Here is a 14,167-nt window from a genome sequence, read left to right as displayed (position 1 = left end):
ATGCAAGTGCAGCTCCTATCTCTTTGAATGGGGAAACATCAAATTCTCCAAAACTGTTCACCAAGCTTACGATTAAATTTCATATTTGAAATCACCAATGAAATCTGACAATAACTGTCTCATAAATGTTGTTTCTTTTGCTCAAATAGCGTTAAAAAAGCGTATTTTTCAGGCTAGACCAGCAAGTGTGCATGCGCAGTCCTGAGCGCACGTCTCAGAACACTGACTGTTTCTATTAGTGATGTCCGGTTTGCGAACGAATCGTTCGATTTAACTAGGGCTGTGTCCGAAATCGCCCCCTATACCCTCATTCACTATTCCCTACATTAGGTCACTAATTCAGTTCACTAGAAGGAGTGAATGAAAACGAGTAGTGAATTCGGACACTGAGTGCACCGGAAGGAATGCCGCTTTTGCATAGTTTAATGACGTCATTACTTTAGGGCGTAAAAGAACCGATGAACCGTTTTTTTTAACCAGTTCATTGAAACGAACTGTCCGAAAGAACCGGTTCGCGGAAAAGAACCGGACTTCCCATCACTAGTTTTTATTGCGACCGGGACTTCTAACGGCAGCTGCAGTGAGGCTGACTTTACCAATTAGCAAATGGCTCTTTTACTCAGAAGGCGGGGCTTCCTTCGATAGAGCGGCCATATTGAGTGTTGCATTTTACCCCATTCAAAACTATACGAGTGACACGTCTTGGGTATTCTATAGTCTTTGGTACAACTGGCTGAGGGCGGAGATATGCTAATACAGGATAGTCCGTCAGCGGTCGTGGGCGGACTCAAAACGATAAAATCAATAATTGAGACTGTTTAGGTTTTTTGGGGATTAAAAAAAGGAGTGAATGGATTTTTATTATTGTAGGGTGGTTGAGTGATGATAAAGAAAAATCAAAGAGTAAAAGAATGTCAGAGAAGCGAGGAGGGCAGGTGAGCAAAGAAGAAACAACATCTCAGCACTGCCCTTAAAAGCCCAGCTTGTGAGAGCTCAAGCACACGCCATCAGATTTGACCCCTCGAGGAAACACTACAAGGAGCAAAGCAAACAGATATTTTCTTTGTGTCATGCGCAATGAAAAGCCGAGCTGTAATTGGTCATTGGCAGGAAATCACAGAGAGTTTCGTTAATGGAATGGAAATCAATACAGCTGCCAGAAGAGATTTCATGCCGCCAACAGAGGGAATCTGAAATAAAGCTAATCCTCTCACAGCCACCCTAAAATTGCTAAAACGGGATGTGAGATTTCAACGTGAGATTATGGTCGACACAAGAGGGGAGCTATGATAAGAGGGAGATTAAAACACGAGGGACCTAAAAACTGACCGAAAAGTTCACCTTGACTGATAAAAAATAAATAAAAAAGTAAAATGTGAGGTCAAAGAGATAAATTACCATATCCAAATACTAATAAATAAAGCTAATAGGCTAAACCATAAGATAATATATGCTTAACAAAACATTAAAAATAAAATAGTAAAAAAAAATAAAGTGATACATTACAAAACAATATTCATGATAAACATGACGTACACAATAAATGTAATGACATACACACAAACAAAATTGGTAATTGGCTAAAATATAAATGACACATTAACTTCACTAATATAAGATCTCTATGTTTAATATTGCAAATACTTTTAAAAACACATTTCATTCGTAAATGTCACAGAAGCTAAATAGATTTTGAACTGATATATGTAATTGAAATTTTATATATATATACACACACACACACACACATTTTATAAGATATTATATTAATCAAAAAAACTAACCACTATTATCAATACTGTAATTTAATCAAATTTAATATCCTTTATTATTATTAATCAAGAATTTGAAAAATGTTTAGAGTCGTTTTTTTGTTTGTTTGTTTGTTTCATGTTGACACTTTAACAAACACATTGTTAACAAATATTTAAAACTTGAAGAGACCAAATGTAAAATTTTACGAAATGGTAATTGGGAAAAAAACATGCTGATTGACTGACTATTGTTAATATAAATACTTAAAAGTGCATATACATACAGTACATATATATAAACAGATATTTATAATAATTGCTATAATAAATACATGTATAATAGACACATATAAATTATTTATATGTCAGTGTATCATGGTTTCCAAAGCAGCATAACATAATAATAATCATAATAATGAATGTTTCTTGAGCATCAAAATCAGAACATTATTTCTGAAGGATCATGTGACACTGAAGACTGGAGTGATGATGCTGAAATTTCAGCTTTGCATTACTGGAATAAAATACAATTGAAAATAAATTAAAAGAGAAATAAGCTATTTTAAATTCATATTTCACAATATTACTATGTTTACTGTATTTTTGATTTTTAAAAATGCAGCCTTGGTGAACATATAAGACACTTCCCAGATAGCACACGTACGTCTGCAAGATGTCTGTTAAAGATTGCTTTATCTGGAAAGCATCTGCTGTGTACAAACATCTGATAGATGTCTTTAAGACGTCAGTTTTACATACATTCTAAATCATAAACATCTTAAACATTTGTCTTAAACAAAAATGTCTTAAACGTCTATTTGACATCTGATAGGAAACGTCCTATAGACGTCTTGCAGATGTAAATGCATACGTCAAATAGACGTCTCTGTGATGTACGTGTGCTATCAGGGTTCTTTCAAAAACCTTAAAACATCTGTGTATACCTGCGTATACCTGTAACAAAAAGCAACAACAACAATGCAGTAGAAAACAGCACAAGAGAAACACTCACCTCATACTGTATATGACAGGCACAGTGCTTCAGACTGATCCGGGCCTGTTGCCTGCAGAACCATCTGGGAAGCCGACTTGAGTGACAGTGGGAAATCGATTGAGCAAATAGTCGGACTGCAGGGATTTAGAGAGAAAGGAAACAGACAGGAAATCAGAGGTTGATGAGAGGATCTCAACAGAGAGCTTGAGGTGAAGCCCTTGTGCACTGTGTGTTTTGAAGTTATTATGTGCTATATGAGCCGAGTGCAGATTCCTTTTGTTAGTGAGATGAAAAATGCACCTGTGGCTTCAAGCATTACTGGTCTCCATTTAGCGGGGAAACTCTTTTTCACTGATGATCTTGGGAAAAACCTGATTAAGGGACCAAGCTGACCTTCCAGGAGAACATCAGTACATCAAACTCTCAGGTTTATTCACTGGCCAAACTTCTGCTAAAGAGAAAGTCAGTTACTGGAATACATTACATAGAGGTGCTATTCCTGTCATGTCAATGTTCTTTTTAGCAGCATCATATGACCCCTTTAAAAATGAATGTGTTTGTACTTTGATTAATTGTTTCTATGATACACACACAAACACACACACACACATTTTATTTATTTATCATTTATAATTCAAAGAGCTAAATTTAGCTTGCATGTTAGCATAGCTTACTTTAAAACCGTAACTTTCGTAATTTCGTAAATCGTCATTTTAAATCATAACTTGCTTTTTAATTTTAAAAGTGTCTGCTAAATGACTAAATGTAAATGTAAAATTTTTAAATTAGATAATATAACAATTTTTGTAACAAAATTTGTAACAGAGTGGAGTGTTTTAAAGTGAGAAAAAACACAAAGCACCACAAAAATTGATAAAAAAAAAACATTACTAGTACTTACTGTCTTTGTGTTGTTGTTGTTTTCCCTCCAAAACAATGTTCTTCCTGGGTGATGATGTGATTAGGGAACTGTTTTTGGATATTTAAAGGATATTATGCAAAACTAATCGGAAAGAGAACAAATGAAAAGTTTGCTTTAAAGGATTAGTTCACCCAAAAATTCGAATCACCCCATGATTTACTCACCCTCAAGCCATCCTAGGTGTGTATGACTTTCTTCTTTCAGACGAGTTATATAAAAAAAAATGTCATGGCTCTTCCAAGCTTTATAATGGCAGTGAATGGGTGTCCAGGTTTTGAAGCAAAATAAAGTGTGATGCATCCATCTTAAAAAGTGTCCCACACGGCTCCAGGGGGTTAAAAAAGGCCTCCTGAAGCAAATCAATGCATTTTTGTAAGAAAAATATCCATATTTAAAACTTTATGGGAAGAAAATACTATGGAAGTCACTGGCTAACAGCAACTTTTTAATTACACACGTTCTTCAGAATATCTTTTTTCATGTTCAACAGAAGAAAGAAACTCATACAGGTCTGGAACAACTTGAGGGTGAGTAAATTATGGCCAAATTTTCATTTTTAGGTGAAGTATCCATGGTAAGTCACCACGGGTCAGAACAACTGCTATGATTGCTCATCTGAGAACATTTCTCGCTAACGCCGTCTTTGTTGTGTTAATCACTCTCTCGGCATCGAGAACAACCACACTCTTCAGAACAACACACACACACACACACACACACATTCTAATATCACAGTATGATTGCTCATCTGAGAACATTTCTCGCTAACGCCGTCTTTGTTGTGTTAATCACTCTCTCGGCATCGAGAACAACCACACTCTTCAGAACAACACACACACACACACACATTCTAATATCACAGACAGGCAGCGCAGAAATTAGCCTCTGTACAACAGCAGAATAATGACATGCAGAAGCAAACATCTCCCATTATATGATATGATGTTTATTGCTAGAAGATTACAAAACATGTTCCAAATTCCTCATATAAGATGAACAGAAAATATCAAATCTAATTTAATATTTTTAGAATATAAAAATACATAAAATCTAATTTAATTTTTTTTATACTTAGTTCGGTCTCCTATTCACAATAATGTTTTCTGAAGATTAAGCACCTCTTTTTTCGATGACTGTCTTTCTCTAGCTTTTTTATTTTCTCCTATATGTGCCAGAAACTTCTATTTTTATGTATAAGCTTGAATGGACTATTTTTATTCAGATACAGCAGCAATTTTGGGGAAATTAAATTTTTTTCTCTCTCTCTTTGCTAAATGACTGCTAGTATTAGCAGCTGACATCAAATCCTCAGCCCCATTTGCATTTACACATCACGATTAGCAGTTTTTGCCAGTAGCTAATATGAACTTGTTGAGAGCTTGTTTTCTCTCTATCTTTGGATGTGGGTTATTATTGAATGTGTATCGACAGCATGTTGGTGGTTGGGTCATTGCTGATGCTATATAGCATATGTTATTGTTTTCACACTATTGAACGTTACAGCTGCAGTGACTCCAATAAAACCAATTTTCCTGGAACACAACAGTAGTTGTGCTCACCAGAGGAGGTTGTGTTTCACCTCTGTTGCTCACTGTGCACAGCTGTGAGCTACGAGCTGCTTCAGTGTTTTCCATAGAAGAGGAAACGTCAGGGCTTCATGCTGCTGATGATCATAGCAGTAATAATCATAGCTTCATGCTGATTCATTGTATTGCCTCCTCCTGGTGAGTTTCGCAGTGTTGTGTAATGAATAAGAAGTCACTTTGCACAAGTATGGCGCAGTTTGTTGTCCCATTAATTTCTAGAAAGTAATAGAAACAACAATTTCCATGTTACTGTTCATCTGACATAAAGTGAACCCACCAAAATGACTGTCCAACAGTGAAAAGTATTAAAAAAGGTCTTTATTTTTACATCTATAGTGATAAAGTGATATTCAATTGATTGTAAAACTATTAATTTTTTTTATCAGCATTAAAAGAAATTGTCACTATATTTTATTGCTATTTAAATTTTTTATTAATTTATGAGAACAATAAGTTGAATGTACTGATTTTTTACCAATTTATTTAAATGTATTTTATTGCTTTATTTAAATATTTAAAAATGTATTTAATAATTTACTTTTGAGTAATTTGGTCTTCCATAACAATTACCATAAGGTAATGCTAAAATGAAATACAACAGACATTTATTAATATTTTTTCAGTTATTTTATAATTAATTTAATGATTGCTACATTTTATAGTAATAAATAATTGTTAACAATATTTATTTATTTATATATATGTGTGTGTATAAATTTAAATAAATATTGTTACAAATTCCTCATATAAGATGAACAGAAAATATCAAATCTAATTTAATATTTTTAGAATATAAAAATACATAAAATCTAATTTAATTTTTTTTATACTTAGTTCGGTCTCCTATTCACAATAATGTTTTCTGAAGATTAAGCACCTCTTTTTTCGATGACTGTCTTTTTCTAGCTTTTTTATTTTCTCCTATATGTGCCAGAAACTTCTATTTTTATGTATAAGTCCCAAAAGTGCCGACTTGAAAAAAGATCTCAAATAAAGGATTAAGTTTTAGCTACATTCATAAAGGGCAAAACTATTTCTCCTACGTTCTCTCAAGTTATCTGGCTTGTCCAGAGCAGCAGGCAAGATAAATCAAATGATAGTGCAGAAAAAGTCACCTCAAGATTTCATGTATGAGATGAAAGAAAGTAAAATGCATCGTTCCAACTCGGCTGTCCTCCTCATAGAATCGCTTACTCTTGATAAGAGGTCAGAAAAACACCTGTCGCTCTTCCTGACTGATGCGGTGGATGTTTCCATCTATATCGCGCATGACGTCAAAGCAGCCTGTCACAATAGTGCCCTAGCAACAAATAAATCCCATTCACTGGCTTCTCTTCAACAAAACCTCAGAATCCCAGATGCATTATGGACTGATTCACATGTCCACAGTACTGCGCCAATTTAGAGCATTATCATGGGAACTCATCGTAATTCAGTGCTTTTTATGTATGTGACATCAGCAACAGTCTTGCTGCATTCAACCCACCTAGGCAGCTATGTTCTAAAGGTGTGGTCACATTAGCTAAATTTGGGGGACCAAAAAGGTTAATTGCTTATTGTCAATGGTGTAGTGACTTTCAAACCAAGTGATTTCGCTTAACCAACTTTGAAACCGTTGTGAAATCTGCGTGGGAATATCTTTCACCCTCACACTAAATTACCAATTGTGTGGATTCCTCTTGTAATGACTGGATTTCACCCGCTAAAATATACGCTGAACAACGGCTAATATGCCCTCACCTCTACACAGCACTGGAATGAAATCACAAAAAATGACCGATTTCAAACACTACATTGGCAGCACAATACAAATAATGACTGAACATACAATATTTCAGTTTGGTGTTAGCATGTTGCTAAGCTAACGATGTGGCACTCTAATAATCATAAACATACATAGCCCACACAAATGTTGAGTAAAATAATTATTTTTAAAATGAGATTTAATGTGGTCTATAAAACTTCTCCACATTGAATTACTTCGCCCACCATCTTGGATTATTGTACTGAGCTCATCGTTTAGAATGTTTCTTAGCATGCTGCTAAGCTAATGATAATGATTTGATACTCTAAGCATAAATACTGGCACAAGTAGTCCGTTTTAATTAGATTGAAGTATTTTATTAATTTTTTGTGATTAAGTATTTTTATAATCAACAAACTCTTTTACCATGTTGGAATCAATTTTTTGATTACCGCAGTGCATTCTGGGATTGTTTTATTCACAAAGGACACAACATGAGTGTGAATGAATGATGACAGAATTGTCATTTAAAAGTGAAGTGTGACGTGTTCAGTGATTTTAGATTATCTATCCCTTTAAAATCTCTTTAGCATGTCTCAAAATGCTTCCTACTTAGGTAGCTCACTAGATTTTGGAACACAGCCATTAACTTCACACAGAATGGAGCCAAAGAAGAAACAAGATAAGAAATCAGAGATATCTAACTGTACTATGTCTCAATTTGCTCTTAATAAATCAGGGGTTCGACTGCAAGCAGACGCCTGGAATTATTGTGCAAGTTTTTAATAACATTAAAGATTGAGAGGATATAGCCTTGGCACTTTGAGGCCTTGGACACCTGTTCAATTGTTAGATAATTCTCTTTGATTTTATGGAAGCAGTGCGTTAAAAGGGATAACAAAATACGTTTCGCCGTACATCATGTTCCCCCTCCCCATACTCTAATTAAAGCTTTGCCTGTTGCTCGCCCAGGCGGTTATTAATTCACAGGTGTCCGCGTCGACTGCGTCTCCATGGCAACGGCGAGGTGTCCCATTAATCCCTCCACATTTTATAGATGCTGATTAATCCCAACCTCAAACAATGACTGCGCGCTCACCTCGCCCCGTTTATTACCGGAGAAAATGGGAAAGAGTTGATTGCAATTTGAGCGCTTTCACGTGGAAACAGTGGAGGGTTTGAATACAGTATTGGGCTGGATTTTGATTTGGAAGCTGATTTGCGTTCTCGTTACAAACGTTTCAAATGTGACGTGACGTTCCAAATGGAATGGCCTCGTTAAGCGTAATATTTCAGCCAAACCTGATTCGGATATGCAACGCTGCTTTGAGCTGAGCAACGCGCCCCCACTGAACCCTGTTAGATCAAGTGAAAAATCCAAATTACTCTTACTTAAAGGGATAGTTCACCCAAAAATGAAAATTCAGTCATAATTTCAGTAGCCCCTCACTCCCTCACTGCAGAACGCAAGATCCAGGGGGCGTGGTTGGATCCACATCTAGGGGGTGGAGATTAGTAGGTTTAGGGGTGAGGCAGGCGGTGGAGATTGGTAGGTTTAGGGGTGGAGATGGGTGGGTTTAGGGATCAGGGGGTGGAGACGGGTAGGTTTAGGTATATGTAAGGTGGGAGGAGTTGGATCTGGATCCAACCACGCCCCCTGGATCGTTCTGCAGTGAGGACCATCTCCGTAATTTACTCACCCTCATGTTGCTCCAAACCTGTATGAGTTTCTTTCCTCTGCAGATATTTTGAAAAAATGTCTCTGCGTTTTGGTGTCCAGACAGTGAAAGTCAATGGGGTCCAGTGCTGTTTAACAGTTAAAACATTCTTCAAAACATCTACTTTTGTGTTCCGCAGAAGTAATAAAGTCGTATTAGTTTGAAATAATAATGAATATTCATTTTTGGGCAAACTATCAAGCATTGTGTGTGAAGTAAGGTTATTGTTGTTAACTAAAACTAAAAAGATTAACACATTTTTGTTTACTGAAATAAAACTGAAATTAAATTAAATGGAAATATTAAATGGAAAAACTAAAACTAAACTGAAATAATTTTAGGTAGAAGCACTAAAATTACTAACTGGAAATAAATAAACCCAAAACGGAGTTAAAACTAAAACAAAAATAAATTAACAAAATTACAAACAAACAAACAAATAAATAAATGTTTTTCTTTTTTACTAAAACTTAAACGATTAACAAATTTTGTTAACGGAAATAAAGCTAAAATAAAATAGAATATAAATATTAGATGAACAGCTAAAACTAAACTAAACTTTTTATTTATTTCCAGTTTCCAGTTATTTCCAGTTCTACGAATCACTAAAATTACTAACTGGAAATCAATAAAAAACCAAAACTGAACTAACACTAAAAATGAAATTAAAATAAATGAAACCTAAATAATAATATTTAAAATAATGAAAATAAAAATTGTAAAAGCACATAACAAAATTACTAATTAATTAATTATTTAATTAAATTATTGATTGATTGATTGATTGATTGATTAATAGTTAACATGAAATCTTCTTATTCATAATATTAATAGCTATAATAGCATTTATACAGCCTTTCCTGTTTGCCATTAAATGTCAAATATTAGCATGCTAAAAAGTTTAAGTGACATTTAGAATCTTAAACTCTTTATTAGCATTGTTCTTCCACTGTTAGCATCTCAAAAAAAAAAAAAAAAAAGTAACTGCCTTAATGATGCCCTCAGATTGACATCTACAAAAATTTGGAGGCCCTAAAAAAATCAAAGTCAAATTTGTTGCCTAAAAATCAAGATTCACAAAAAACTTTAATCAGCAGCTTTTAAACTTTAAGTGATCAGACTATGATTTCGCCTGGCAAAAGATTTCAAACTGGCAAAAGAAAATCCTAGCCATATCTAAGCATTGACACTTGAGAGTGGGCTCTTTTGTCTAGTCTAGACCCTAGCAACTGCATAAATAAATATTCACTCATTTCTGTTATTCAGCATCATTCTCTTTAGCTGTGCATATGGCGCAATCAAACAAATGTGCTTTGTTTTCCCCGCAGGCTGTACAGCTAGGGTTAGAGTTAGGGTTGGGTATCATTTGTTTTTTTTGCGATACTGGTGCCGAATCGATACTTTTAAAACGGTACCAGTGCCTAAACGGTGCCTGAACCGATATAAAAAAAAAAAAAAGAGCTACAAAACAACAATGGTGGATGACATTAAAGTAGGGCTGTACAATTTGGGGGGAAAATATATTTTTCTGGTTAAAATTGCGATTTGCAATTTGTGTTTTTTAAAACGAACAAAAAAAACTTCTGTACACTTAAGAAAAACGTGGATTATCATATGTTTATTTTAAATTTCTTCTTTCCTTTTTTTACCCCGTTTTCGCGCATAGAGATGTATAGGTATGGTGCCACATTCGACCGCTCCAGACACATCGACGCGTACGCCATCTTGGAACGGTCAATGTGTCGTCACTCACAATAACAATGAGTTTCAAGGTGCCACAACATTGTGCAGCCTCTGATGTTAAAGGGGTCATATGATGCGATTTCAAGTTTTCCTAAGCGTTTGAGGGAGGCGGGGCATAGAGGACTTACAATAATCTACAGTATTTGAAAAATAATGTGTTTTTTGAACATTAAAGCATGTCAACATATTCTGTTACACCAAATACACAAAATAATGATCTTTAAAAAAGCATCATATGACCCCTTTAAAACCGCTGAAATTTTAATTCCTGAAGAAACTGGATAAACTTTCAAAGGTAAGAATGTGTTGGTTTTTGTTTTTAATATGTATTAACTCAGTATTACTGGTTTTTAAACTATAGTGCCTTTTAAATGTTGTGTTAGCTAATGGCTTCGTCTTGTTGTACTGTGTTAGTTTAGCAAAATCATCTGCTGAAGTCTACTGCAGATATAGATATTCATATATGCGTTTAACTAGGGTTGCAGATGCACAGTCCACTTGCTCTCAAGTGTTCACAGACCTGCTTTGACCATTCCAATATGGCGGACAGCTTACGTATAGCCATCCATAGAAATAGACGCTAATAGGGCATCTATAACATATCTATGGTTTTCGCCATGGAATAAAAAAATAAGAAGGTAATTGTGACTTTTGTCTTACAATTCTGAATTTTTCAGTTTATATCTCGCAATTCTGTCTCACAATTCTGAGCTTTTTTTCTCAGAATTGCAAGATGTCAACTCAGAGTTCTGAGAAAAATGTCAGAATTGTGATATGTAAACTTGGAAATGCAAGAAAAAAGTAAGAATTCTGAGCTTATATCTCGCAATTTTCATTTTTTTCCCCCAAAACTGCATGTGAGATAAAGTCGCAAGTTTTTTTCTTAATTCCGTGGCAGAAACCCAAGTCGTAGTTAAAGACCATAATATTATAGCAACATGTCCTCCAACCCATACAAACCGAATCGGTTGTTTGTCACTTCCGTGAAATACGACCCATAAGAGCGTTTACTAAATTAGCTCCCCTACTGACAGCAGGACATGCCACAGAAACGTTCGTATTAATGCATTATGCCCTTTTTTCTGCATTATAATTTGGTATTTGTATAGCTTGATTGGTAGAATATTGCATTATAGCAGCACAAGGATCATGGGTTTGATCCCAGGGAACTTTTACCTTGAAGGCACTGTAAATTGCTTTTTAAAGCATCTGCCAAATGCATAAATTATGTAAATTTGTGAATTGTAAATAGGAAAAATGGTGGGTAAGGGACCGTGTAAAAAAAAGTCTACATTTGCATTTAAATGAATGAAATGCTTTTGATTGGTAATGAGTGGACGGTCATACATCATTTCATGAAGACAAACGCAACACGACACTGTCGTTATTTAAAGCTTTATATTAAAGCTGCTTGGTTTGAAAGTGACTTCTGTGCGAGCTGTGCTTCAGACATTCCACATTTTTGGACAATAGACATCGGACAAGTTTTTTGCCCGCAAAATGTCGATGAAATTGCATCACGGCTTTAGGGGTGGGCTCAGTACGCAAGTTTTGTACAGGCAAAATGTTTTGAATGTAAAAACTTTTTTAAACAGCTCAACATGTTTACATTCAAAAGCCCACTGTGGAGAAGAAAGACCCAGCATCATCTCCACTGCTGTGAGACCACATATTCATGTGCTTCCCTTTGGTTTCAGGGAGCAAAAGGTAAAGGCTCTTATTGGCTGGGGGATTGCTATGGCAACAACAGAGTTGGGGAGCAAGTGAAGGGGCTGCTGCCTGTCTGTTTTGCATGTGCTGGAATGAAATGGGGAGAGACGGCCATTCAAGATGGTCTGACATATCATGCAGGATGAACTGCAACTGGAACAGTTTGTTCCATCTTGGAAAAATGAACAATGAACAATGAATGTGGGTCTAGCATCCAAAATGTTACTGTCTTACCACTGCCGTATACCTCTGTTCAAATATTCATGTGTAGTCTACAGAAAATTGCCAAAATAAAAAAATAATTAAATAAAAAAATAATAAATAAATAAATACTCTAAAGTACCATGGCATTACTAAGGGGTATTTATTTATTTACTTACTATTATATGATATGATATTATATTGTATTATTTATTTTTACCATGAAGGTATCATATACATACATACATGGTTTATGAATATGATAAATGTACAGAATCATAGTTAGATGTGTTCCTTAAAAAATACTAAAGGTATTTTTTTTAATTATATAAAATACAATATTATATAATTACAATAAAATAAAATATTTATTACATGTAATATTAAAATATGCACTTTTATTTATATATTTAAATTTAATACATTTAATTACACTTTCAGTGTCTAGGTTGGAATATTGCAGAGCTCAATATTTATCCAGATTACTATTGCAGATGCATCACTTACATAGACAACTGTGATATGTCCACTTGTCTCTCGACAATCTTGACCTTTTAAGATGACCTGTACTGTCTTAGATTGTCTTCTCTTGTCTTTCCATCCAGTGTGAGCAATGAAGCTCACTCCAGCGATCACAGGCCTCCTCTCAGTTCAGCTTTATTGCACCTACAGGCAACAACCGGCCAATCTAAATCAGAGTGACATGATAATAGAGAAAAAACATATGGCAGAGGTTTGATGATCTGATATAAAATTGCAGATTTCTTGTGGATGCTTTCCAAAAGCCGAAAACATCCTCACTAGCAAGTAAACAGAATAACAACGTATTCAGAAAAGCACTGATTTCCAATCCCTTTCTATCATTCTATTATGAAAAACCATGTGAAAAACTAATTCCAGCAGAAGTCAAAGAGTTCATGCTACAACACATATTACCCCAAGTTCCAATATAATACACGAAAAATAAATTTCTGAACTGTGTGAGAGGGCATTTTCAAAGAACATCATGTCAAGAGGTGGAGAAAGGCTGTAGCAAGTGTAATCCTACACAAAGGTGGCTTTAATGTCACAAAAAAGTCTTGAACAAATCACCATGTTGATAAAGACTGAAGAGTTTTTAATCACAAGTCGTGAGGAAGTAGTTGTTGTATGCCCCTGAATAATGTGCCATTTCTTGTGATAAATGAAACCGTGCCTTCTGAGACACTTTATCAAGATTACTAGTGTAGACACAAATGAACATAAGTATCAGTTAGAAAAAAAAATACAAAATGCATTTTCTGGCACACATATCTATTGGTTATCTTAAAACAAAAGAAAAAAATACATTTTTGGTTTATTGAGCATTAAAGGGGTCATATGATGCGATTTCAATTTTTCCTTTCTCTTTGGAGTGTTACAAGCTCTTGGTGAATAAAGAAGATCTGTAAAGTTGCAAAGACTAAAGTCTCAAATCCAAAGAGATACTTGCCATCTTTCTTATGCTACTTTACTTAAAGTCATCAAAGACCACTTATAAGTATAGTAATAATAATAATAATAATTTTTTTTTCTCAAACAGCCATAAGATCAGATATCAGATCAGATGAATGTGTAATAAGACATATTTGCTTTGAACTATTTTAAATGTAATATCAGTTTGATTATTTTGACGGTTCCACAACAGACAAACTGACTATAAGTAACTTTGCAAGTACATCAACATTCTACCAACCCTAACCTTAACCTAAGCTTACTAATACTCTAATGAGAGTTAGTTGACATGTAGTTGCAAAGTTGCTTATAGTCAATAGAC

The sequence above is a fragment of the Sinocyclocheilus rhinocerous genome, unplaced genomic scaffold (genome assembly GCF_001515625.1).
Source record: "Sinocyclocheilus rhinocerous isolate Xijiao unplaced genomic scaffold, SAMN03320098_v1.1 scaffold1294, whole genome shotgun sequence".
NCBI classification, from domain to species: Eukaryota; Metazoa; Chordata; class Actinopteri; order Cypriniformes; family Cyprinidae; genus Sinocyclocheilus; species Sinocyclocheilus rhinocerous.
Note: the sequence above shows the minus strand (reverse complement) of the source record.